Here is a 25494-nt window from a genome sequence, read left to right as displayed (position 1 = left end):
AGTACTGTGGGAGTGTGCAGTACTGTGGAAGTGTGCAGTACTGAGGGAGTGTGCAGTACTGTGGAAGTGTGCAGTACTGTGGAAGTGTGCAGTACTGTGGAAGTGTGCAGTACTGTGGAAGTGTGCAGTACTGAGGGAGTGTGCAGTACTGTGGGAGTGTGCAGTACTGTGGAAGTGTGCAGTACTGTGGAAGTGTGCAGTACTGTGGAAGTGTGCAGTACTGTGGAAGTGTGCAGTACTGTGGAAGTGTGCAGTACTGTGGGAGTGTGCAGTACTGAGGGAGTGTGCAGTACTGTGGAAGTGTGCAGTACTGTGGAAGTGTGCAGTACTGAGGGAGTGTGCAGTACTGTGGAAGTGTGCAGTACTGTGGAAGTGTGCAGTACTGAGGGAGTGTGCAGTACTGTGGAAGTGTGCAGTACTGTGGGAGTGTGCAGTACTGAGGGAGTGTGCAGTACTGTGGAAGTGTGCAGTACTGTGGAAGTGTGCAGTACTGTGGGAGTGTGCAGTACTGTGGAAGTGTGCAGTACTGAGGGAGTGTGCAGTACTGTGGAAGTGTGCAGTACTGAGGGAGTGTGCAGTACTGTGGAAGTGTGCAGTACTGTGGAAGTGTGCAGTACTGAGGGAGTGTGCAATACTGTGGAAGTGTGCAGTACTGTGGCAGTGTGCACTACTGTGAGTGTTCAGTACTGTGGGAGTGTGCAGTACTGAGGGAGTGTGCAGTACTGTGGAAGTGTGCAGTACTGAGGGAGTGTGCAGTACTGTGGAAGTGTGCAGTACTGTGGAAGTGTGCAGTACTGTGGAAGTGTGCAGTACTGTGGCAGTGTGCAGTACTGTGGAAGTGTGCAGTACTGTGGCAGTGTGCAGTACTGTGGAAGTGTGCAGTACTGTGGAAGTGTGCAGTACTGTGGAAGTGTGCAGTACTGTGGAAGTGTGCAGTACTGAGGAGTGTGGCAGTGTGCAGTACTGTGGCAGTGTGCAGTACTGTGGAAGTGTGCAGTACTGTGGAAGTGTGCAGTACTGTGGAAGTGTGCAGTACTGTGGAAGTGTGCAGTACTGTGGCAGTGTGCAGTACTGTGGAAGTGTGCAGTACTGTGGCAGTGTGCAGTACTGTGGAAGTGTGCAGTACTGTGGAAGTGTGCAGTACTGTGGAAGTGTGCAGTACTGTGGAAGTGTGCAGTACTGTGGCAGTGTGCAGTACTGTGGAAGTGTGCAGTACTGTGGAAGTGTGCAGTACTGTGGCAGTGTGCAGTACTGTGGAAGTGTGCAGTACTGTGGCAGTGTGCAGTACTGTGGAAGTGTGCAGTACTGTGGCAGTGTGCAGTACTGTGGAAGTGTGCAGTACTGTGGAAGTGTGCAGTACTGTGGCAGTGTGCAGTACTGTGGAAGTGTGCAGTACTGTGGAAGTGTGCAGTACTGTGGCAGTGTGCAGTACTGTGGCAGTGTGCAGTACTGTGGAAGTGTGCAGTACTGTGGAAGTGTGCAGTACTGTGGCAGTGTGCAGTACTGTGGAAGTGTGCAGTACTGAGGGAGTGTGCAGTACTGTGGCAGTGTGCAGTACTGTGGAAGTGTGCAGTACTGTGGAAGTGTGCAGTACTGTGGAAGTGTGCAGTACTGTGGAAGTGTGCAGTACTGAGGGAGTGTGCAGTACTGTGGAAGTGTGCAGTACTGTGGAAGTGTGCAGTACTGTGGAAGTGTGCAGTACTGTGGCAGTGTGCAGTACTGTGGCAGTGTGCAGTACTGTGGAAGTGTGCAGTACTGTGGAAGTGTGCAGTACTGAGGGAGTGTGCAGTACTGTGGAAGTGTGCAGTACTGAGGGAGTGTGCAGTACTGTGGCAGTGTGCAGTACTGAGGGAGTGTGCAGTACTGTGGGAGTGTGCAGTACTGAGGGAGTGTGCAGTACTGTGGCAGTGTGCAGTACTGTGGCAGTGTGCAGTACTGTGGAAGTGTGCAGTACTGTGGAAGTGTGCAGTACTGTGGAAGTGTGCAGTACTGTGGAAGTGTGCAGTACTGAGGGAGTGTGCAGTACTGTGGAAGTGTGCAGTACTGTGGAAGTGTGCAGTACTGTGGCAGTGTGCAGTACTGTGGAAGTGTGCAGTACTGTGGAAGTGTGCAGTACTGTGGAAGTGTGCAGTACTGTGGAAGTGTGCAGTACTGTGGAAGTGTGCAGTACTGTGGAAGTGTGCAGTACTGTGGCAGTGTGCAGTACTGTGGGAGTGTGCAGTACTGTGGGAGTGTGCAGTACTGTGGAAGTGTGCAGTACTGTGGAAGTGTGCAGTACTGTGGGAGTGTGCAGTACTGTGGAAGTGTGCAGTACTGTGGAAGTGTGCAGTACTGTGGCAGTGTGCAGTACTGTGGAAGTGTGCAGTACTGTGGAAGTGTGCAGTACTGTGGCAGTGTGCAGTACTGTGGAAGTGTGCAGTACTGTGGCAGTGTGCAGTACTGTGGAAGTGTGCAGTACTGTGGAAGTGTGCAGTACTGTGGCAGTGTGCAGTACTGTGGAAGTGTGCAGTACTGTGGAAGTGTGCAGTACTGTGGCAGTGTGCAGTACTGTGGAAGTGTGCAGTACTGAGGGAGTGTGCAGTACTGTGGAAGTGTGCAGTACTGTGGAAGTGTGCAGTACTGTGGAAGTGTGCAGTACTGTGGAAGTGTGCAGTACTGAGGGAGTGTGCAGTACTGTGGAAGTGTGCAGTATGTGGAAGTGTGAGTACTGGTGCAGTACTGTGCAGTACTGTAGTGGAGTGTGCAGTACTGTGGGAGTGTGCAGTACTGTGGAAGTGTGCAGTACTGTGGAAGTGTGCAGTACTGAGGGAGTGTGCAGTACTGTGGAAGTGTGCAGTACTGTGGAAGTGTGCAGTACTGTGGCAGTGTGCAGTACTGTGGCAGTGTGCACTACTGTGAGTGTGCAGTACTGTGGAAGTGTGCAGTACTGTGGAAGTGTGCAGTACTGAGGGAGTGTGCAGTACTATGGAAGTGTGCAGTACTGTGGCAGTGTGCAGTACTGTGGCAGTGTGCACTACTGTGAGTGTTCAGTACTGTGGGAGTGTGCAGTACTGTGGCAGTGTGCAGTACTGTGGCAGTGTGCACTACTGTGAGTGTGCAGTACTGTAGAAGTGTGCAGTACTGTGGAAGTGTGCAGTACTGTGGAAGTGTGCAGTACTGTGGAAGTGTGCAGTACTGTGGCAGTGTGCACTACTGTGAGTGTGCAGTACTGAGGGAGTGTGCAGTACTGAGGGAGTGTGCAGTACTGAGGGAGTGTGCAGTACTGAGGGAGTGTGCAGTACTGTGGGAGTGTGCAGTACTGTGGCAGTGTGCAGTACTGTAGAAGTGTGCAGTACTGTGGAAGTGTGCAGTACTGTGGAAGTGTGCAGTACTGTGAGTGTTCAGTACTGTGGGAGTGTGCAGTACTGTGGGAGTGTGCAGTACTGTGGCAGTGTGCAGTACTGTGGCAGTGTGCAGTACTGTGGCAGTGTGCAGTACTGTGGCAGTGTGCAGTACTGTGGCAGTGTGCAGTACTGTGGAAGTGTGCAGTACTGTGGCAGTGTGCAGTACTGTGGCAGTGTGCAGTACTGTGGCAGTGTGCAGTACTGTGGAAGTGTGCAGTACTGTGGGAGTTTGCACTACTGTGAGTGTTCAGTACTGTGGGAGTGTGCAGTACTGTGGGAGTGTGCAGTACTGTGGCAGTGTGCAGTACTGTGGAAGTGTGCAGTACTGTGGGAGTTTGCACTACTGTGAGTGTTCAGTACTGTGGGAGTGTGCAGTACTGTGGGAGTGTGCAGTACTGTGGGAGTGTGCAGTACTGTGGAAGTGTGCAGTACTGTGGGAGTGTGCACTACTGTGAGTGCTCAGTACTGTGAGTGTGCAGTACTGTGAGCGTGCAATACTGTGGGAGTATGATGAACTGTGGGATTGTGGAATACTATGGGGGTGTGCAGTACTATGGGAGTGTGCAGTACTGTGGGAGTGTGCAGTACTGTGAGTGTGCAGTACTGTGAGTGTTCAGTACTGTGGGAGTGTGCAGTACTGTGAGTGTGCAGTACTGTGGGTGTGCTGTACTGTGTGTGTGAAGTACTGTGGGAGTGTGCAGTACTGTGATTGTGCAGTACTGTGGAAGTGTGCACTACTGTGAGTGTCCATTACTGTGGGAGTGTGCAGTACTGTGAGTGTGCAGTACTGAGGGAGTGTGCTGTACTGTGGATGTGCTGTACTGTGGGAGTGTGCAGCACTGTGGGAGTGTGCAGTACTGTGGGAGTGTGCAGTACTGTGGGACTGTGCAACACTATGGGAGTGTGCAGTACTGAGTGTGCATTACTGAGGGAGTGTGCATTACTGTGGCAGTGTGCAGTACTGTGGGAGTGTGCAGTACTGTGGGAGTGTGCAGTACTGAGTGTGCAGTACTGTGGGAGTGTGCAGTACTGTGGGAGTGTGTAGTACTGGAAAAGTGTGCAATACTGTGGGAGTGTGCAGTACTGTGGGAGTGTGCAGTACAGAGGGAGTGTGCAGTACTGTGGTAGTGTGCACTACTGTGGGAGTGTGCAGTACTTGGGAGTGTGCAGCACTGGGGGAGTGTGCAGTACTGTGGGAGTGTGCAGTACTGTTAGAGTGTGCAGTACTGTGGGAGTGTGCAGTACTGTAGCAGTGTGCAGTACTGAGGGAGTGTGTAGTACTGGGGGAGTGTGGAATACTGTGGGACTGTGCAGTACTGTGGGAGTGTGCAGTACTGTGGGAGTGTGCAGTACTGGGGGAGTGTGCAGAACTGTGGGAGTGTGCAGTACTGGGGGAGTATGCAGCACTGGGGGAGTGTGTGCAGTACTGTGCGAGTGTGCAGTACTGTGGGAGTGTGCAGTACTGGGGGAGTGTGCAGTACTGTGGGAGTGTGCAGCACTGGGGGAGTGTGCAGTACTGTGGGAGTGTGCAGTATTGGGGGAGTGTGCAGTACTGTGGGAGTGTGCAGCACTGTTGGAGTGTGCAGTACTGTGGGAGTGTGCAGTACTGGGGGAGTATGCAGCACTGGGGGAGTGTGTGCAGTACTGTGCGAGTGTGCAGTACTGTGGGAGTGTGCAGTACTGGGGGAGTGTGCAGTACTGTGGGAGTGTGCAGCACTGGGGGAGTGTGCAGTACTGTGGGAGTGTGCAGTATTGGGGGAGTGTGCAGTACTGTGGGAGTGTGCAGCACTGTTGGAGTGTGCAGTACTGTGGGAGTGTGCAGTACTCTGGAGTGTGCAGTACTGGGGAGTGTGCAGTACTGTAGGAGTGTGCAGTACTGTGGGAGTGTGCAGTACTGGGGGAGTGTGCAGTACTGTGGGAGTGTGCAGTACTGGGGGAGTGTGCAGTACTGTGGGAATGTGCAGTACTGTGGGAGTGCACAGTACTGGGGGAGTGTGCAGTACTGTAGGAGTGTGCAGTACTGTGGGAGTGTGCAGTACTGGGGGAGTGTGCAGTACTCTCAGAGTGTGTAGTACTTGGGGAATGTGCAGTACTATGGGAGTGTGCAGTACTGTAGCAGTGTGCAGTACTGTGGGAGTGTGTAGTACTGGGGGAGTGTGGAATACTGTGGGACTGTGCAGTACTGTGGGAGTGTGCAGTACTGTGGGAGTGTGCAGTACTGGGGGAGTGTGCAGAACTGTGGGAGTGTGCAGTACTGGGGGAGTATGCAGCACTGGGGGAGTGTGTGCAGTACTGTGGGAGTGTGCAGTACTGGGGGAGTGTGCAGTACTGTGGGAGTGTGCAGCACTGGGGGAGTGTGCAGTACTGTGGGAGTGTGCAGTACTCTGGAGTGTGCAGTACTGGGGAGTGTGCAGTACTGTAGGAGTGTGCAGTACTGTGGGAGTGTGCAGTACTGGGGGAGTGTGCAGTACTGTGGGAGTGTGCAGTACTGGGGGAGTGTGTAGTACTGTGGGAGTGTGCAGTACTGTGGGAGTGCACAGTACTGTGGGAGTGTGCAGTACTGTGGGAGTGTGCAGTACTGTGGGAGTGTGCAGTACTGTGGGAGTGTGCAGTACTGGGGGAGTGTGCAGTACTGTGGGAGTGTGCAGTACTGTGGGAGTGTGCAGTACTGTGGGAGTGTGCAGTACTGTGGGAGTGTGCAGTACTGTGGGAGTGTGCAGTACTGTGGGAGTGTGCAGTACTGGGGGAGTGTGCAGTACTGTGGGAGTGTGCAGTACTGTGGGAGTGTGCAGTACTGTGGGAGTGTGCAGTACTGTGGGAGTGTGCAGTACTGTGGGAGTGTGCAGTACTGTGGGAGTGTGCAGTACTGTGGGAGTGTGCAGTACTGTGGGAGTGTGCAGTACTTGGGGAGTGTGCAGTACTGTGGGAGTGTGCAGTACTGGGGGAGTGTGTAGTACTGTGGGAGTGTGCAGTACTGTGAGAGTGCACAGTACTGTGGGAGTGTGCAGTACTGTGGGAGTGTGCAGTACTGTGGGAGTGTGCAGTACTGTGGGAGTGTGCAGTACTGTGGGAGTGTGCAGTACTGTGGGAGTGTGCAGTACTGTGGGAGTGTGCAGTACTGTGGGAGTGTGCAGTACTGTGGGAGTGTGCAGTACTGTGGGAGTGTGCAGTACTGTGGGAGTGTGCAGTACTGTGGGAGTGTGCAGTACTGTGGGAGTGTGCAGTACTGTGGGAGTGCACAGTACTGTGGGAGTGTGCAGTACTGTGGGAGTGTGCAGTACTGTGGGAGTGTGCAGTACTGTGGGAGTGTGCAGTACTGTGGGAGTGTGCAGTACTGTGGGAGTGTGCAGTACTGTGGGAGTGTGCAGTACTGTGGGAGTGTGTAGTACTGTGACATGCTACTGTGTATTGTGGGTACTGGTCTTCCAGCTTGTATCTGTGACAATTGTAATATGGTGATGTAGTCCAAGTTGTAATATGGTGATGTAGTTGGTGAGGTTTTCATTCCTTCCTGATAAATCAGACACTTGTGCAAAACTTGGGTGTTTATACTGATGAAATGTTTGGCCACACAGTGGCTTCACTAGTCCAATGCAAAGAAAAATGGTGAAGATCAGAAGGGGTTTGAGGTTATCAGTCCCCTAGCCTGGAGTCAATTTAATCAGTCCATCAATCTTGAAAAGACTGATGGACTGATTATGTCAAAGTTCTTCTGATCTTCACCATTCTTCTTTGTATTGGACTGATGAAGCCACTGTGTGGCAAAACGTTTCTTGAAAATAGATACTCAAGTGTTTCACATGTGTCTAATTTATCAACTTGTGAGTTCTTTGAACCATTTATTTACATTTCTTCTCTCAAACTCACTCACTACATATTTTTATTACTTCCCAGTAAAATATCGAAGGTGCACCAAAATCATAAGTAATGAAAACATTGCTAAAGTAATAAACTATTTACATTCTGAAATAACTATTACTATACTTTAAGCTAAAACTAAAAATTATTCTTAAGAACTATTACTGTTTTAGTAAATTATTCTCTGATGACATTACCTTTCCGCTTAATATGCCTTTGATTTCGCTTTTCATCACGTATGGACAATCCAGGCCTCAAGGGTGGAGAAGGTCGCAGACAAGACATACTCCAAATCTGTTAAAACAAAAAAAGGAAATATGCATACTCTACATATATACATATACAGTGGACCCCCGCATAACGATTACCTCCGAATGCGACCAATTATGTAAGTGTATTTATGTAAGTGCGTTTGTACGTGTATGTTTGGGGGTCTGAAATGGACTAATCTACTTCACAATATTCCTTATGGGAATAAATTCGGTCAGTACTGGCACCTGAACATACTTACGGAGTGAAAAAATATCGTTAACAGGGGGTCCACTGTATTAAGGATGGGATGATGCCAAAATTTTTGCTGAAACAGACACAAAATTTTAGGCTGAAACCTTCACCATCATAATAAGCCAATACCCATACTCAATTTTAGCCAACACCACCAATACTTCAGCCACCTACAAACCAGAGACCTTTTTATTTTCATTGTTCCTGGGCAGTGGGGCAAGTGACTCAGTTTGTTAACTGTGTGCATGTACAATCCTCATGAGGTTTCCAGTTGTCCCTAGATTAACAGTGTTTATTATCATTTTATTAAAGTAGCATGTGCAATGTTATGAACACTGACTCTACAACAAGTGATGATGCCAAGAAGTGTGTCACACTACTCACCACTGATGTCTCAGTAGTCAGGAGTGTGAATAATATAGTGTGACAAAGTTAATGTTGTCTCCCACATCATCTATGTCTCCCAAATCATCTGCGTCTTCCACACCATCTATGTCTCCGACACCATTTAAGTCTCCCATGCTATCTACCCGTGTCTTCCATACCACCTAAAATCTTATCTTAGAAATAGACACCAGTATGTTTCCACAAATGGCTTAATCTCATCTACTTAGTCTGTAGCCATACGAGTGCCCCAAGGCAGTCCTTGGCCCTCTAATCTTTCTCATTTACATCAATGATCTCACTAATGCATCTCATCTCCTTAAACCAGTTCTGTCTTCTCCCACTCAAAATCCAACTATGCTTCATAACACTGTTAACTCTTAAACTGTCCAAACGTAGATCTACGTTTGTGAACGTAGCGCGCCGACCTTAATTTTCTCCAAAAGAAGCAATGTAAAAAAAAAAACGTAGAACGTTTGCACAGTTTAAGGGTTAATGATGAGCTACTAAAAATATCAAGGTGGATGACGACCAACAAACTCACTCTCAATATAAACAGAATCTACTACAAGCTGTTCAAAAACAGAGCTTTAAATTTCCAACTTAACCCTTTCAGGGTTTCCGACATACTAGTACGGCTTACGCACCAGGGTAATTGACGTACTAGTACGCATAAATTCTAGCGCTTTCAAATCTAGCGAGAGAAAGCTGGTAGGCCTACATATGAAAGAATCGGTCTGTGGTCAGTGTGCACAGTATAAAGGACCTGCCTAGTATGGGCCAACAGGCCTGCTGCAGTGTTCCTCCTTTCTTATGTTCTTATGTATAAAAAAAATCCGGCAACACACAGTGAGTAATGAGAAAAAAAAACTTTGACCGTGTTTTTGGTTTAAAACAGTGACTTTGCACAGTATTTTCAAATGGTATTTATGGTTGTATTCTAGTTTTCCTGGTCTCATTTTAAAGAATGGAAGACATATTACAGAAATTGAGATGATTTTGATTGGTTTCACAATGAAACATACCTCGAAATTGAGCTCAAAGTAGCAGAAATGTTCGATTTTTGCTAAAGTTCAAAATTAAACAAATCATGCCATGCGTCCAATACATGTCAACTGGTGAGTCTAATATTCTTTCACAAGTGTGCTGATATTATTTATACCATTTCTACACTAATGCAGTAGTCTGCATAACAGTAAATCTTCTATTTTTTTTTTTTTTTCAGAGTAATAATTCAAAGTGGAAAGCAAAAGAAATGTAAGAGGGATCTGGGGACATGACTAATGAACAGAGGAAATGTTATTTTAGTGCCAGGAATGTCTGTCTTGTTTATTCTGGACCCTATTTTGAAATTGCCATCTTTTGAAATTTGTGTGAAACTGCCAAAATTGCTAACTTCTGACCATTTTATTGGATAGTTGAAATTAGTAAATGGGTGGTTTCTTGTACTCATTCGATAAAAAAAATGGAGTTATAGCGAAATAGTTATGATTTTTGTCAACTAGTACACTGAAATTGGCCGAAAATAGGGCTCAAAGTGGGCAAAATCTCAGATGTGTAAACATCATCAAGACCGCTAACTTCATGAGAGCATAATTCCGTAAGTTTTCCATCAAATTTCATACTTTTGGTGTCATTATGATCAGGAAAAGATTCTCTATCTTTCCATAAGAAAAAATAATTTTTTTTTTCCGAAAAATTTTCAACCCTGAGAACAAGTTTAGGAGAGGGCCTCTCAACCCTGAAAGGGTTAACAAAGACAAGAGTGCGGGCAATTTTTTAGTCTTCACCTGGACTGCAACCTAAAATTTCAAACCCACATCCAACATATAGCCAAGAATGTCTCCTAAATAGTAGGCAACCTCTTCAAGATATGGTACTAGAGTGGAACCTCTACTTACAAGTGCCTCAAATGGTAAGCAAGAGTATTATTATAAGAATACATATGTACTAGTAAATAATAATAATAGTAATAATAATAGTAATAATAATAATAATAATAATAATAATAATAATAATAATAATAATAATAATAATATTAATAATAATAATAATAATAATAATAATAATAATAATAATAATAATAATACATACATACATACATACATACATACAGTGGACCCTTGAGTTTCGTAAGCCTCGTGCTTCATAAATTTCACCTTTTGACAACTTTTTTCATCAAAATATAGCCTCACGGTTCATAATCTGTCTCACCATTAATCGGTCATCCAGAATGTGTACGAGCGGCAGCCGCATGTACACAAAGGGTCCCACAAACCATTGAGAGAGTCAGTGTGGCACTGTTTCCGGGCGAGTGACTATCACCCCACGTGTTCATATGATACATTTCATAATAATTCATTATTTTTTGTGCTTGAAACTGCTAAATTAGCCACCATGGGCCAAACGAAAGCTCTTAGTGCCAGCCCTTTGGTAAAGAAGGTGAGAAACACGATAGAATTCAAGAAAGAACACACCAGACAGGGTACTTCCCCGCACCAGCCAGGATACTTCCTACACACACGATTTGATATGAGTGGGACTTGCGCATGAGTGAATAGAATTATCAAAGCTTATTGCTTGGGGAGCATTGAAAATTGGGATGGGTAAATATTCTGTTAGTGGGATGGTTTGTGAAGGACCTGCCTAGTATGGGCCAACAGGCCTGTTGCAGTGTTCCTCTTCTCTTATGTGCTTAACCCTCTCCCCCTCCTCCCGTCTTCCATACACCAACAAGAGTCTTCAATAAAGGTAAATGTGATGTTATTGTTGTTTTATACTTGATTTCTCATTCTTTTCTGTATGTAAAGCGGATGGGTCTATGAAAGATGAGGTGAATCATAGAATTGATGAGGGAAAAAGAGTGAGTGGTGCACTTAGGAGTCTGTGGAGACAAAGAACTTTGTCCTTGGAGGCAAAGAGGGGAATGTGTGAGAGTATAGTTTTACCAACGCTCTTATATGGGTGTGAAGCGGGTGGGTGATGAATGTTGCAGCGTGGAGAAGGCTGGAGGCAGTGGAGATGTGCATGTCTGAGGGCAATGTGTGGTGTGAATATAATGCAGAAGAACTTGTAGTTTGGAAGTTAGGAGGAGGTGCATTGGGATTACCAAAGGCTGTTGTCCAGAGGGCTGAGGAAGGGTTGTTGAGGTGGTTCGGACATGTAGAGAGAAGAATGGAGCGAAACAGAATGACTTCAAGAGTGTATCAGTCTGTAGTGGAAGGTGAAGGCGGGGGTAGGGTCGGCCTAGGAAGGGTTGGAGGGAGAGGAGGGGGCAAAGGAGGTTTTGTGTCTTGAGGGCTTGGACTTCCAGCAGGCATGCGTGAGCGTGTTTGATAGGAATGAATGGAGACAAATGGTTTTTAATACTTGACGTGCTGTTGGAGTGTGAGCAAAGTAACATTTATGAAGGGATTCAGGAAACCGGGCAGGCGGACTTGAGTTCTGAGATGGGAAGTACAGTGCCTGCACTCTGAAGGAGGGTGTTAATGTTGCAGTTTAAAAACTGTAGTGTAAAGCACCTCTCTGGCAAGACAGTGATGGAGTGAATGATGGAGGTGAAAGTTTTTTTTTCGGGAGACCACCTGCCTTGGTGGGAATCGTCCTGTGCTATATTTAATCTATAAAAAGAATAATTTTTTGTTAATACTTTCGGATGCCTGGAACGGATTAATTGGATTTAAATTGTTTCTTAAGGGGAAAATGGTTTTGCCATTCGTAAATTACGCCTTTCATCAGACTCTCTGGAACAGATTAATTATGAAATTCGAGGGTCCACTGTATAATATAATAATTATGTAATAATATATGTAATATAACAATATGTAGGTAATAGGTCAGTAGACAGCAATCACCCAGGGAGGTACTACTGTCCTGCCAAGTGAGTGCAAAAATGAGAGCCTGTAATTGTTTTACATGATGGTAGGATTGCTGGTTTTTTTTGTCTGTCTCATAAATATGCAAGATTACAGGTACGTCTTGCTACTTCTACTTACACTTAGGTCACACTACATATACATATACACATTTATTTATACACACTCATCTGAGTTTTCTTTGATTTTATCTTAATAGTTCTTGTTCTTATTACTTTTCCTTTTATATCCATGGGGAAGTGGAATAAGAATCTTTCCTCTATAAGCCATTCGTGTTGTAAAAGTCAACTAAAATGCCAGGAACAATGGGCTAGTAACCCCTTTTCCTGTACAGATTACTAAAAAAAAGAATAATAATATTGTCAAAGTGGGATGACTGAATGTGCGTGGATTTTGTGCGAATGATAAGAAAGAGATGATTGTCGATGCTATAAATGAGAAGAAGCTGGATGTCCTGGCTTTAAGTGAAACAAAGCTGAAGGGGGTGGGATAGTTTCAGTGGAGAGACGTAAATGGGATTAGGTCAGGGGTTTCAAATAGAATTAGAGCTAAAGAAGGAGTAGCAATAATGTTGAAGGATAAGCTATGGCAGGAAAAGATGGAGTATAAATGTATTAATTCAAGGATTATGTGGAATAAAATAAAGGTTGGGTGTGAAAAGAGGGTTACAGTAAGTGTATATGCACCTGGAGAAGAGAGGAGTGTAGAGGAGAGAGATTTTGGGAAATGTTGAGTGAATGCATGGGGAGTACAGAACCAAGTGTGAGAGTACTTGTGGTTGAGGATTTCAATGCTAAAGTGGGTAAAAATGTTGTGGAGGGAGTAGTAGGTAAATTTTGGGTGCCAGGTAGTAGGTAAAAATGGGGAGCCTTTAATTGAGCTATGTGTAGAAAGAGGTTTGGTAATAAGTAATACATATTTTATGAAAAAAAGAGGACAAATAAATATACAAGGTATGATATAGCACATAATGAAAGAAGATTGTTAGATTATGTATTGGTGGATAAAAGGTTGATGGGTAGGCTTCAAGATGTACATGTTTATAGAGGGGCAACTGATATATCAGATCATTAATTAGTTGCAGCTACAGTTAGAATAAGAGGTAGATGGGACAAAAGGAAAATGGCAACAACAAGTAAGAGAGAGGTGAAAGTGCATAAACTAAGGGAGGAAGAAGTTCGGGTGAGATATAAGCAACTACATACATGTATTGGCAGAAAGGTGGGCTAGTGCAAGTATGAGTAGTGGGGGGGTTGAAGAGGGTTGGAATAGTTTTAACCCGTAAACGGTCCAAACGTATATATATGTTTTTACCGCTAGTGCCCCAGACGTATATATATACGTTTTATTTTTCCTGCCTTAAAATTTGGCACGAATGGTCTGAGATGCCTTGTCAGCACAGAATGGGTTCTAACACTCAGTGTGTGCAGTATTAAAAAAATCTGGGACTACTTAGTACCTTCTGGGAGCACCAGTTCAAATGAGCGCCAGCTAGAGCAAACAGCGCAGCAAACACCTGGGATTCACTGATGTCATGTAGTATTAACACTCCCATTTTAAGAGGAAAGTGATTTTGACCCTGAGTTTAGTGGCTTTGAGGTGGATGTGGCCACAAGTGGTCAAGGAAATATCAAAAAACCTCGATAATAACTCATGTGCAATATTTGTGCAACACCCTTTCAGAAAGTCTTATAACCTATGCCCTAAGTAAAGAGAAACAATTCTGGCTGGCTGGCTGGCTGACTTGCTGGCTGGCTGCCTGGCTGGCTAACTGACTGGCTGGCTAGCTGGCTGGCTGACCAGCTGCATGGCAGCCAGCTGTGTGGCTGGCCGGCTGCTGGCAGCCTGGCTCTATCACCATTTGTCTGTCTCTATCTCTGTCTCTCTGTCTCTATCTCTATCTGTCTCTGTCTATCCCTGTCTATCTCTTTCTATCTGTCTGTCTGTCTCTGTCCCACAGGTACACATAAATGCAAGTACTCATAGTGTAAATTACCTAGGATAACCCGAAAAATCCAGACAAAGTGCTATATTCTGCTTGAAGATGTGAGTAAACGTGATGACGACGCAGTCTTCTGGCTCTCTCTGAGACAGAGAGATAGACAGATAGACAGGGAGCTTGACAGACAGACAAATAGACAGACATGTTTGTGTACCAGCGAAAACAAAGCGAGGCCCTAATCTTTTCTTACCAAGTCTTATCATTGCACCCTTGCGAATGCTCATCAAACGTCAGCTCTTATCAAATGTTATCTCTTCGTATCATGTCACTGTCAGGGGTGGACTTTGTTTTTCATGCTTCAAGGCAACTTATTATTATTATTACATATTATTATTATTACATATTATTATTATTATTATTATCCTCCTCCTCCTCCTCCTTCTCCTCCTCCTCCTCCTCCTCCTCCTCCTTCTCCTCCTTCTCCTCCTCCTCCTCCTTCTCCTTCTCCTCCTCCTCCTCCTCCTTCTCCTCCTCCTCCTACTCCTCCTCCTCCTCCTTCTCCTCCTCCTTCTCCTCCTCCACCTTCTCCTCCTCCTTCTCCTCCTCCTTCTCCTCCTCCTTCTTCTTCTCCTCCTTCTTCTTCTCCTCCACCTTCTCCTCCTCCTCCTCCTTCTCCTCCTCCTTCTCCTCCTCCTCCTCCTTCTCCTTCTCCTCCTCCTCCTCCTCCTCCTTTTCCTCCACCTTCTCCTCCTCCTCCTCCTTCTCCTCCTCCTTCTCCTCCTCCTCCTACTTCTTCTCCTCCTCCTCCTACTTCTTCTCCTCCTTCCTCTCCTCCTTCTCCTCCTCCTCCTTCTCCTCCTCCTCCTTCTTCTCCTCCTCCTTCTCCTCCTTCTCCTTCTTCTCCTCCTTCTTCTCCTCCTTCTTCTTCTTCTTCTTCTCCTCCTTCTTCTTCTCCTCCTCCTTCTCCTCCTCCTCCTTCTCCTCCTCCTCCTTTTCCTCCTCCTCCTTCTCCTCCTCCACCTCCTTCTCCACCTCCTTCTCCTCCTCCTCCTCCTCCTCCTTCTCCTCCTCCTTCTTCTTCTTCTCCTCCTTCTTCTCCTCCTTCTTCTTCTCCTCCTCCTTCTCCTCCTCCTCCTCCTTCTCCTCCTCCTCCTCCTTCTCCTTCTCCTCCTCCTCCTTCTCCTAATCCTCCTCCTCTTCCTTCTCCTCCTCCTTCTCCTCCTCCTCCTTCTCCTCCTTCTTCTCCTCCTTCTCCTTCTCCTCCTCCTTCTCCTCCTCTTCCTTCTCCTCCTCCTCCTTCTTCTCCTCCTTCTTCTTCTCCTCCTTCTTCCTCTCCTCCTGCTTCTCCTTCTCCTCCTTCTTCTTCTCCTCCTTCTTCTTCTCCTCCTTCTTCTTCTCCTCCTCCTTCTCCTCCTCCTCCTTCTCCTCCTCCTCCTTCTCCTCCTCCTTCTCCTCCTCCTTCTCCTCCTCCTCCTTCTCCTCCTCCTCCTTCTCCTCCTCCTCCTTCTCCTTCTCCTCATCCTTCTCCTCCTCCTTCTCCTCCTCCTCCTTCTCCTCCTCCTTCTCCTTATTCTTCTCCTCCTTCTTCTCCTCCTCCTCCTCCTCCTCCTCCTTCTCTTCCTCCTCCTTGTCTTCCTCCTCCTTGTCTTCCTCCTCCTCTTCCTTCTCCTCCTCCTCCTCTTCCTTCTCCTCCTCCTTCTCCTCCTCCTTCTTCTCCTCCTTCTTCTCCTCCTTCTCCTCCTCCTTCTCCTCCTCTTCCTTCTCCTCCTCCTTCTCCTCCTCCTTCTCCTCCTCCTCCTTCTTCTCCTCCTTCTTCTTCTCCTCCTTCATCCTCTCCTCCTGCTTCTCCTTCTCCTCCTTCTTCTTCTCCTCCTTCTTCTTCTCCTCCTTCTTCTTCTCCTCCTCCTTCTCCTCCTCCTCCTTCTCCTCCTCCTCCTTCTCCTCCTCCTTCTCCTCCTCCTCCTTCTCCTCCTCCTCCTTCTCCTCCTCCTCCTCCTCCTCATCCTTCTCCTCCTCCTTCTCCTCCTCCTTCTCCTCCTCCTCCTTCTCCTCATTCTTCTCCTCCTTCTTCTCCTTCTTCTCCTCCTCCTCCTTCTCCTCCTCCTCCTTCTCCTCCTCCTCCTTCTCTTCCTCCTCCTTCTCCTTCTCCTCCTCCTTCTCCTCCTCCTCCTCTTCCTCCTCCTCCTCTTCCTCCTCCTCCTCTTCCTCCTCCTTCTCTTCCTCCTCCTTCTCTTCCTCCTTCTTCTCTTCCTCCTCCTTCTCTTCCTCCTCCTTCTCTTCCTCCTCCTTCTATTCCTCCTCCTTCTCCTCCTCCTTCTCTTCCTCCTCCTTCTCTTCCTCCTCCTTCTCTTCCTCCTCCTCTTCCTTCTCCTCCTCCTCCTTCTCCTCCTCCTTCTCCTCCTCCTCCTTCTCCTCCTCCTTCTTCTCCTCCTCGTCCTCCTTCTCCTCCTCCTCCTCCTTCTCCTCCTCCTCCTCCTCCTCCTCCTCCTACTCCTCCTTCTCCTCCTCCTTCTCCTTTTCTTTCTCCTTCTCCTCTTCCTCATTGTTATTATATACTTCCACATATCCAAAACATTGCTGGGACCTATAAATACAGTAGGGCCCCACGTTATGGCGTTTCGCTTTACGGCGTTCTGCTAATACAGTCATTTCAAATTATGACCAAAACTCGCTATACGGCTCCCCCCCACCTGACTTTCTAATAAGGTCACCGCACCCCACCTGGTTTGTTTACATTCTCTGTGAGATCCGTAAGCACTAAGTCTCTACATTAGGTCTGGAAACTCAAAAATTTCAAGTGTTTTTAAAAGTTATTTCATATTTTATATGTACTCCGATAATTATACTTATGTATACCTGTACCTAAATAAACTTACATACTGTGCTGGCGTGCATGTACACATTAAAATCAGTAAGAGTGTTTCATATCTCGAGAAGTCATATTAGTAATGATAATAATAATCATCGAGTCTCATTAAATGTCATATATTACGTTAATATACATATTTTCTTTAATCCATCTATGATATTTTTTCAAAATTATGTAATAAACACGATGCATAACATATAAAGATGATAAATACACCCCACAGTACAATAAATAAACATAAATATAAGATGTGGTAGCAGACAATTTGCACAAATAACGCTATATTACAAATTATAATAATAATCACCGAGTCTCATTAAATGCTGTATATTACGTTAATATACACATTCATTATTCCATCCATGATATTTTTTTCAAAATTATATAATAAACACGATACATAACATATAAAGATGATAAATACACCCCACAATAGAATAAATAAACATAAATATGAGATGTGGGAGCCAGATAACTTGTACAAGTGGCAGCAAGAATAACATTTTCTCTAATCTAACTGTAGAAAATTATTCCTTTCGTATGTATGTAAGTTTATTCAGGTATACACAAATACAGTTACATAGATTATCATACATAACAGCATATGTGTAGAGAACCTAGGATAACCCAAAAAAGTCAGACAGAGTGACTTATTTCCACTGCCTTCACTCAGAGTGTCATTTCTTCTAAAAATGGTGTTACATGAGAATGGGAGTGTTGTTCTTTATTCTACCGTATCAATGTAGAGACAACTTGTACACACTGTAACCTATACACAAACCGGACGTGTACACTGTTTACAAAACTTACATTCGCCTGGTTTGTTTAAATATCTCTGCGTCTGTCCTCTCTCATGTACTGACTCTCTCTCTCTCTCTCATTTATTCGTTTTATCTCGTTTACTCGCTCTTGACCCTACATTAAGACTACAAATATTTTAAGGTAAGTAATGAGTGAACTGTATATGCATTTTATCCCTCTGGGATGCTTAAATATCATAGAATATATGTGTGGGTGGGGTGGCCTGGTATGGTAGCCCGGCTGACTACCATACATACCACACCTGATTTCTTACAATAAATAGTACTCATCTCATCCAAGATTAAGACTACAAATATTTTAAGGTAAGTAATGAGTAAACTGTATAAACTGTTCCAGAGAGCTACCCTTTAACTGATTTAGCTTTTAACCGAATTAATTTTCCCCATAAGAAATAATGGAAATCCATTTAACCCTTTCAGGGTTTCCAACATACTGGTATGGGTTACTAACCAGGGTTATTGACGTACTAGTAGGCCTAAATTCTAGCGCCTTCAAATCTAGCGAGAGAAAGCTGGTAGGCCTACATATGAAAGAATCGGTCTATATGGTCAGTGTGCACAGCATAAAAAATATCCTGCAGCACACAGTGCGTAATGAGAAAAAAGACTTTGACCGTGTTTTTGGTTTAAAGCAACTTTGCAGTGTATTTTCATGTGGTATTTATGGTTGTATTCTAGTTTTTCTGGTCTCATTTCATAGAGTCTAAGACATATTACAGAAATTGAGATGATTTTGATTGGTTTCACAATGAAAAGTACATTGAAATTGAGTTCATAGTAGCAGAAATGCTCGATTTTTGCCAAAGTTCAAAAGTAAACAAATCATGCCACGCGTCCAATACACATCAACTGGTGAGTCTAATATTCTTTCACAAGTGTGCTATTATTTATACCATTTCTACACTAATGCAGTGGTTTACATAACAGTAAATCTTGTATTTTTTGCGAGAATAAAAATTCAAAGTGGAAAGCAAAAGAAATGTAAGAGGGGCCTGGGGACATGACTAATGAACAGAGGAAATGTTATTTTAGTGTCAGGAATCTCTGTCTTGTTTATTCTGGACCCTATTTGGAAATTGGCACCTTTTGAAATTTGTGTGAAATTGGCAAAATTGGTAATTTCTGACCACTTTATTGGATAGTTGAAATCGGTAAATGGGTGGTTTCTTGTACTCAATCAATAGAAAAAATAGAGTTCTAGCAAAATAATTATGATTTTTATTGATTAGTACACTGGAATTGGCCTAAAATTGGGCGAAATCGCCGATGCATAAACATCGTTGAGACCACTAACTTCGCGAGAGCATAACTGTGTAAGTTTTCCATGAAATTTCATACTTTTGGTGTCATTATGATCAGGAAAAGATTCTCTATCTTTTCATGATAATTTTTTTTTTTTCCGAAAAATTGTCGACCCTGAGAACAAGTTCAGGAGAGGGGCTCTCAACCCTGAAACGGTTAATCCATTCCAGATACCCAAAAATATTAAACAAAATAATTTTTTTACATGAAATATACATTTCCCTACACAGAAAACAATGATACATGATAAATAAAACAATATTAACATCACACTTACCTTTAATGTGGACTTGTTGATGAGTAATGAGACAGGAGGGATGCAGAGGATGAAGGTGTTCTATTGTTTGGAAGTGGAATCTCCTTACATAAAGACTTCAGGTAACAAGTATTTTTCTGGCTTATGTCCTGGGAGTGCCTTTTCCTCATGAGTAATGTAGGTCCTGTTTGGTATTTTCTTCCTGAACAGGCCTGTTTCATCACAACTGAACACTTGTGGGGTTTTAATTTTTTAGCCTCTATGTACCCCTTAAAGACCTGCACATATTTTTCAGCCACTTTTTTGTCAGAACTGGCAGCCTCACCATGCCTTATCATATCACAACACCATCACAATCATTACCGACCTCTACTACCACCATTGCTAGCACCCTCTACCACCACCCTCTACCACCATCACTACCACCCTCTACCACCATTACAATCACTACCACCCTCTACCACCATCACTACCACCCTCTACCACCACCACTTTCGTATTTTTCTACAAACTCTTTCTTAAATTATGTGTGTTTCTCACATTCTTTACCATAGGGCTGGCACTAGAAGCTTTCTTGGGGCCCATGTGGCTTATTTAGCAGTTACAAGCACCAAAAACAATGGAATAATACAAAATATAACACATGTACATGCAGAATCGTCCTCACTGGCTTTGTAAACAATGGCACACTGGCTGGTATACGGAGTAAGTGGCTGGGCCCGCTCAGGCCACCGTGCTGACACGTTTGGGACAAAAGCTCCTAACCGAGCTTTTAGGTGTTATCCAAGCCGATTTTTTCATGCCAAAGCGAGGTGTTATCCGATTTTAGCGCATTCTGATCCAGGCGTTAACCGAGGGTCCACTGTACAATGAAGTGAAGTAGAAGAGAGTATACAGCTACAATGAAGTGAAGTGGAAAGGAGAACAGTAGGGCCCCACTTATACGGCAGGTTAGGTTCCAGGCTACCGCCGTAAAGTGGAACACCCATTTTTTCCACTTATAAATGCATACAAATACTAGATAACAAGTTCACACTAACATATATTAAGTTAGCAATACAACTAGGCATCAAAAAACAATAAAAAACTACAATACACACATAGTGCACTCATTATTTACCTTAAAATATTTATAGTCTTAATCTAGGGTGAGACAAGTAGTATTTATTGTAAAAAATCAAATGTGGTATGTATGGTATTCAGCCGGGCTACCATACCAGGCCACCCCACCTACACATAATATTCTATTACATTTAAGCATCCCAGAGTGATAAAATGCATATACAGTTCACTCATTACTTACCTTAAAATATTTGTAGTCTTAATGTAGAGTCAGGAGTGAGTAAATGAGATAAAATGAATAAATGAGAGAGAGAGACAGAGAATGAGTACATGAGAGAGGACAGGCGCAGAGTTATGTAAACAAACCAGGCGAACGTAAGTTTTGTAAACAAACAAAGTGTACATGTCTGGTTTGTGTACAAGCTACATTGTGTACAAGTTGTCTCTACATTGATACCGTAGAATAAATAAAGAACAACACTCCCATTCTCATGTAACACCATTTTAAAAAGAAATGACTCTCTGAGTGAAGGCAATGGAAATAAGTCACTGTATGACTTTTTTTGGGTTATCCTAGGTTCTCTACACATATGCTGTTATGTATGATAATCTATGTAACTGTATTTGTGTATACCTGAATAAACTTACATACATACGAAAGGAATAATTTTCTACAGTTACCCCCAGTAACACACTTTCTCTTATGTAAGATTGGAGAAAATGTTATTCTTGCTGCCACTTGTACAAGTTATCTGGCTACCACATCTCATATTTATGTTTATTTATTCTGTTGTGGGTGTATCATCTTTTTATGTTATGTATCGTGTTTATTATACATGTGGAAAATTGCATTTATCTGAATGTAACTCATTATGTACATAATAGTAAATGATAACAAAGATAATTATTATTTATCAGAGTTACATAGACAAGTAGGAATTTGGGACACCTAGGTCACAAAAAATGTCCCCCTTCGATACCTACCACTGTCATCTCCACAAGTTGCTCTAGACCTATTAATTACAAATAATAAAATGTACATACACCAGGAATTCTGGTAAATATATAAATTTGTGGACTGTATATTAAAAGTAAAAATATTTTTTTTTTTTATTATCACACTGGCCGATTCCCACCAAGGCAGGGTGGCCCGAAAAAGAAAAACTTTCACCATCATTCACTCCATCACTGTCTTGCCAGAAGGGTGCTTTACACTACAGTTTTTAAACTGCAACATTAACACCCCTCCTTCAGAGTGCAGGCACTGTACTTCCCATCTCCAGGACTCAAGTCCGGCCTGCCGGTTTCCCTGAATCCCTTCATAAATGTTACTTTGCTCACACTCCAACAGCACGTCAAGTATTAAAAACCATTTGTCTCCATTCACTCCTATCAAACACGCTCACGCATGCCTGCTGGAAGTCCAAGCCCCTCGCACACAAAACCTCCTTTACCCCCTCCCTCCAACCCTTCCTAGGCCGACCCCTACCCCGCCTTCCTTCCACTACAGACTGATACACTCTTGAAGTCATTCTGTTTCGCTCCATTCTCTCTACATGTCTGAACCACCTCAACAACCCTTCCTCAGCCCTCTGGACAACAGTTTTGGTAATCCCGCACCTCCTCCTAACTTCCAAACTACGAATTCTCTGCATTATATTCACACCACACATTGCCCTCAGACATGACATCTCCACTGCCTCCAGCCTTCTCCTTGCTGCAACATTCATCACCCACACTTCACACCCATATAAGAGCGTTGGTAAAACTACTCTCATACATTCCCCTCTTTGCCTCCAAGGACAAAGTTCTTTGTCTCCACAGACTCCTAAGTGCACCACTCACTCTTTTTCCCTCATCAATTCTATGATTCACCTCATCTTTCATAGACCCATCCGCTGACACGTCCACTCCCAAATATCTGAATACGTTCACCTCCTCCATACTCTCTCCCTGCAATCTGATATTCAATCTTTCATCACCTAATCTTTATATATACACACATTTACATAACAGAAGGAGAATATATTTTAATGTCACTCATCAATTTGACTGGAGATTAAGGTGTATCATACTCAGAAAACCTCACTCTCTATACATGAAAATAACACTGGCCAGAGTTAAACATTAACAGACTAATCTGAGGTTCCTGGAGCTGTCTTGTTCAGTCGCCTGATATCTCAAGTTATGCAGGAATGCACATCCAACAATTTCGGCTCCTATTTGAGAGGTGTCAGCCCAATTTTACCTCTAGAGCACGAAAGTTCTTCCCAATATTCACTAACGTTTGTGTCCAATTCATAAAACAATGGCGAGTCTCTTCTGCGCAGGTGCAGTTTCCCATTTTTTATAACATACATTTTTATTAAATACAGTATGTTACACTAATTTACATAAAAAATACACTGTATTTTTTCTGGAAAATACATTATTTTCCACAATATAATTTTGAAAAAATATCATAGATGGATTAATGAAAATGTGTATATATATTAATGTAATATACGACATTTAATGAGACTCAGTGATTATTATTATCATTACTAATATGACGTCTCGAGATATAAGAGACTCTTACCGATTTTAATGTGTACCTGCACGCTAGCACAGTATGTAAGTTTATTTAGGTACATGTATACATAAGTACAGTGGACCCTCGACATTCGATACTAATCCGTTCATGAGAGCTATCGAATGTCAAAAATATCCAAAGTCGAATTAATTTTCCCCATAAGAAATAATGGAAATCAAATTAATCCGTGCAAGACACCCAAAAGTATGAAAAAAAAAATTTTTACCACATGAAATATTAAGTTTAATGCAATAGAATAATTACAATAACAACAATAACAATAGATTAATAACAACAGAATAAATGACACTTACCTTTAATGAAGATCTGGTGATGATTGATGGGATGGGAGGAGGGGAGAGTGTGGATGGTGTTAGTGTTTAGAAGGGGAATCCCCTTCCATTAGGACTTGAACTGGCAGCCTCACCATGAGTTACCACACTGTGTATGCCACTACGATTCTTAAATCTTTCAAACCAACCTTTGCTGGCCTTAACTTCACTCACATCACCACTACTTGCAGGCAATTTCTTTACCAAATCATCATGCACTCCGACACACGCACTCCACTTTCGTACTTTGCAATTATCTCTTTCTTCATTTCAATAGTCATTAGCACCTTTTTTCTCGAAGGGTTGGCACTAGAAGCTTTCTTGGGGCCCATGGTTACTTATTTTGCAGAAACAAGCACCAAAAACAGTGATAATATGGAATGTACCAAATGTATCCTTAGATGCGCGCACACTGGCTGGCTTGTAAACACTGGCACACACAGGGCAGTTCAGGCCACACATGGACACGTCTCATACGAATCGCATCGAATGTCGGGTTTTCCATCAAATGTAGAGGCGAAATTTTTGTGTTAAAATGCATCGAATGTCGGATTTATTGAATGTCTATGTCATCGAATGTCGGGGGTCCACTGCATAATTATCAGAGTATATATAAAATATGAAATAACTTTAAAAAACACTTGAAATTTTGGAGTTTCCGGACATAACGGAGAGACTTAGTGCTTACGGATCTCACAGAGAATGTAAACAAACCAGGTGGGGTGCGGTGACCAAATTAGAAAGTCAGGTGGGGGGAGACGTATAGTGAGTTTGGATCATAATTTGAAATGACCGTATTAGCGGAACACCATAAAGCAAAATGCCATAAAGTGGGGCCCTACTGTATGCAAATACAGTGGAAGCCTGATTATAGGCTGTCACAGAAATTGGCCGATTCAGAAATCAAGCACTTTACTCCGCGAAATTTTGCTCCGGATATAGCCATGCTCTTGGAAATAGGCCACGTCAGATGCATCACCACCGACTGGCAAAGCTCTTCCTCGCGCATATCACACTCAGTCTGGGCATCTCTCTCATTGAATTAGGAATACTTCACGGCTTCATCCACTGTTTCTGGTGTTTTTTTTGTTGACTGCAACTGTGAAATAAGCCATCATGGGGCAAAAAAATGTTCAGAGTGCCAGCCCTTTGGTAAAGGTGAGAAACATGATAGAATTCAAGAAGGAACTCATAATCAACAATATAGAAATACAGAGGACCCCCGCTTTACGATCGCCTCCCAATGCGACCAATTATGTAAGTGTATTTATGTAAGTGCGTTTGTACGTGTATGTTTGGGGGTCTGAAATGGACTAATCTAATTCACAATATTCCTTATGGGAACAAATTCGTTCAGTACTGGCATCTGAACATACTTCTGGAATGAAATAATATCGTAAACTGGGGGTCCACTGTACAATGGAAATAAGTCACTCTGACTTTTTTGGGTTATCCTAAGTTCTTTACACATATGCTGCTATGTATTGTAACCTACATAACTGCTATGTATATTGATCTATGTAACTGTATGTGGGGTATGTGGGCAAACCTAAATAAACTTACTTACTTATAGAAACATAATATACATTGTAGAATGAATAAAACGTCATTATATGATCAGTGTTTACGACCAGTAGCAACATAAAATAATTACCGCTAAATTGTAATACAGTACATCATAATGTAAATTGTTCCAATGTGATACTAAATTTCATTGTTTTAACCCTTTCAAGGTCCATGCCGTAGATCTACAGCTATACGTTGAGAGTCCAAACCGTAGATCTATGCCAAAATTCAAGCGGCGTCAAATTTAGCACGAGAAGGCTGGTAGGCCTACATCTGAGGGAACAGGTCTGCGTGGTGTGTGTGCACCATAAACAAAAATTCTAGGCGCCCGCGTGGCATTGTGGGATTGCCGCCTCAGTTACCTTTGTTCACCATGCCTCGTCGCAAGGCAGCTCTCACCCCAAGGTGAATTGGGACTCTCCTCTTCCTATCTGATAGTTCTGACTCTGATGGAAGTGGAAACAAAAACGAATTCTATGGCTTTGATCAATTAGTGACCGAAAAGAATGACCAGGATATTGAAAATAGTGCAGAAAATCCTGACGATCCTCAACCTTCTACCTCTGGTGTGGGCACGTCTCAGTCACATTTAGTTGTACCTCATCGCAAGAGAAAACTAATATTTTCACATGGCCAGGCCTCAGACTTCAGTAATGATGATGATAGTGATGTGGATTGTGATTTTATTGCTCTTGACGATCATTCGAGTAGTGATAGTGAGGAATCATATTCACTAGTGAAGCGTCGGTATATACGCCGCCGCATGCA

The 25494-nt window shown here is 43.7% G+C and overlaps 1 protein-coding gene across 1 annotated transcript in view; it reads right to left on the bottom strand.

Annotated features, from left to right (window-relative positions):
- Positions 1 to 7489: 7489 nt before the first annotated feature.
- The window catches only part of LOC128687512 (uncharacterized), a 55136-nt gene continuing 37131 nt past the window's right edge, over positions 7490 to 25494 (bottom strand). The window contains exon 4 of the mRNA XM_070080059.1: positions 7490 to 7535. The gene's annotated coding sequence lies outside the window, so the exon portion shown is untranslated. The remainder of the gene's footprint in view (positions 7536 to 25494) is intronic.

This window comes from Cherax quadricarinatus, unplaced genomic scaffold (assembly GCF_038502225.1).
Source record: "Cherax quadricarinatus isolate ZL_2023a unplaced genomic scaffold, ASM3850222v1 Contig118, whole genome shotgun sequence".
Classification (NCBI taxonomy): domain Eukaryota; kingdom Metazoa; phylum Arthropoda; class Malacostraca; order Decapoda; family Parastacidae; genus Cherax; species Cherax quadricarinatus.
The sequence above is the reverse complement of the archived record's forward strand: the minus strand, read 5'-3'. Positions and strand labels throughout refer to the sequence as shown.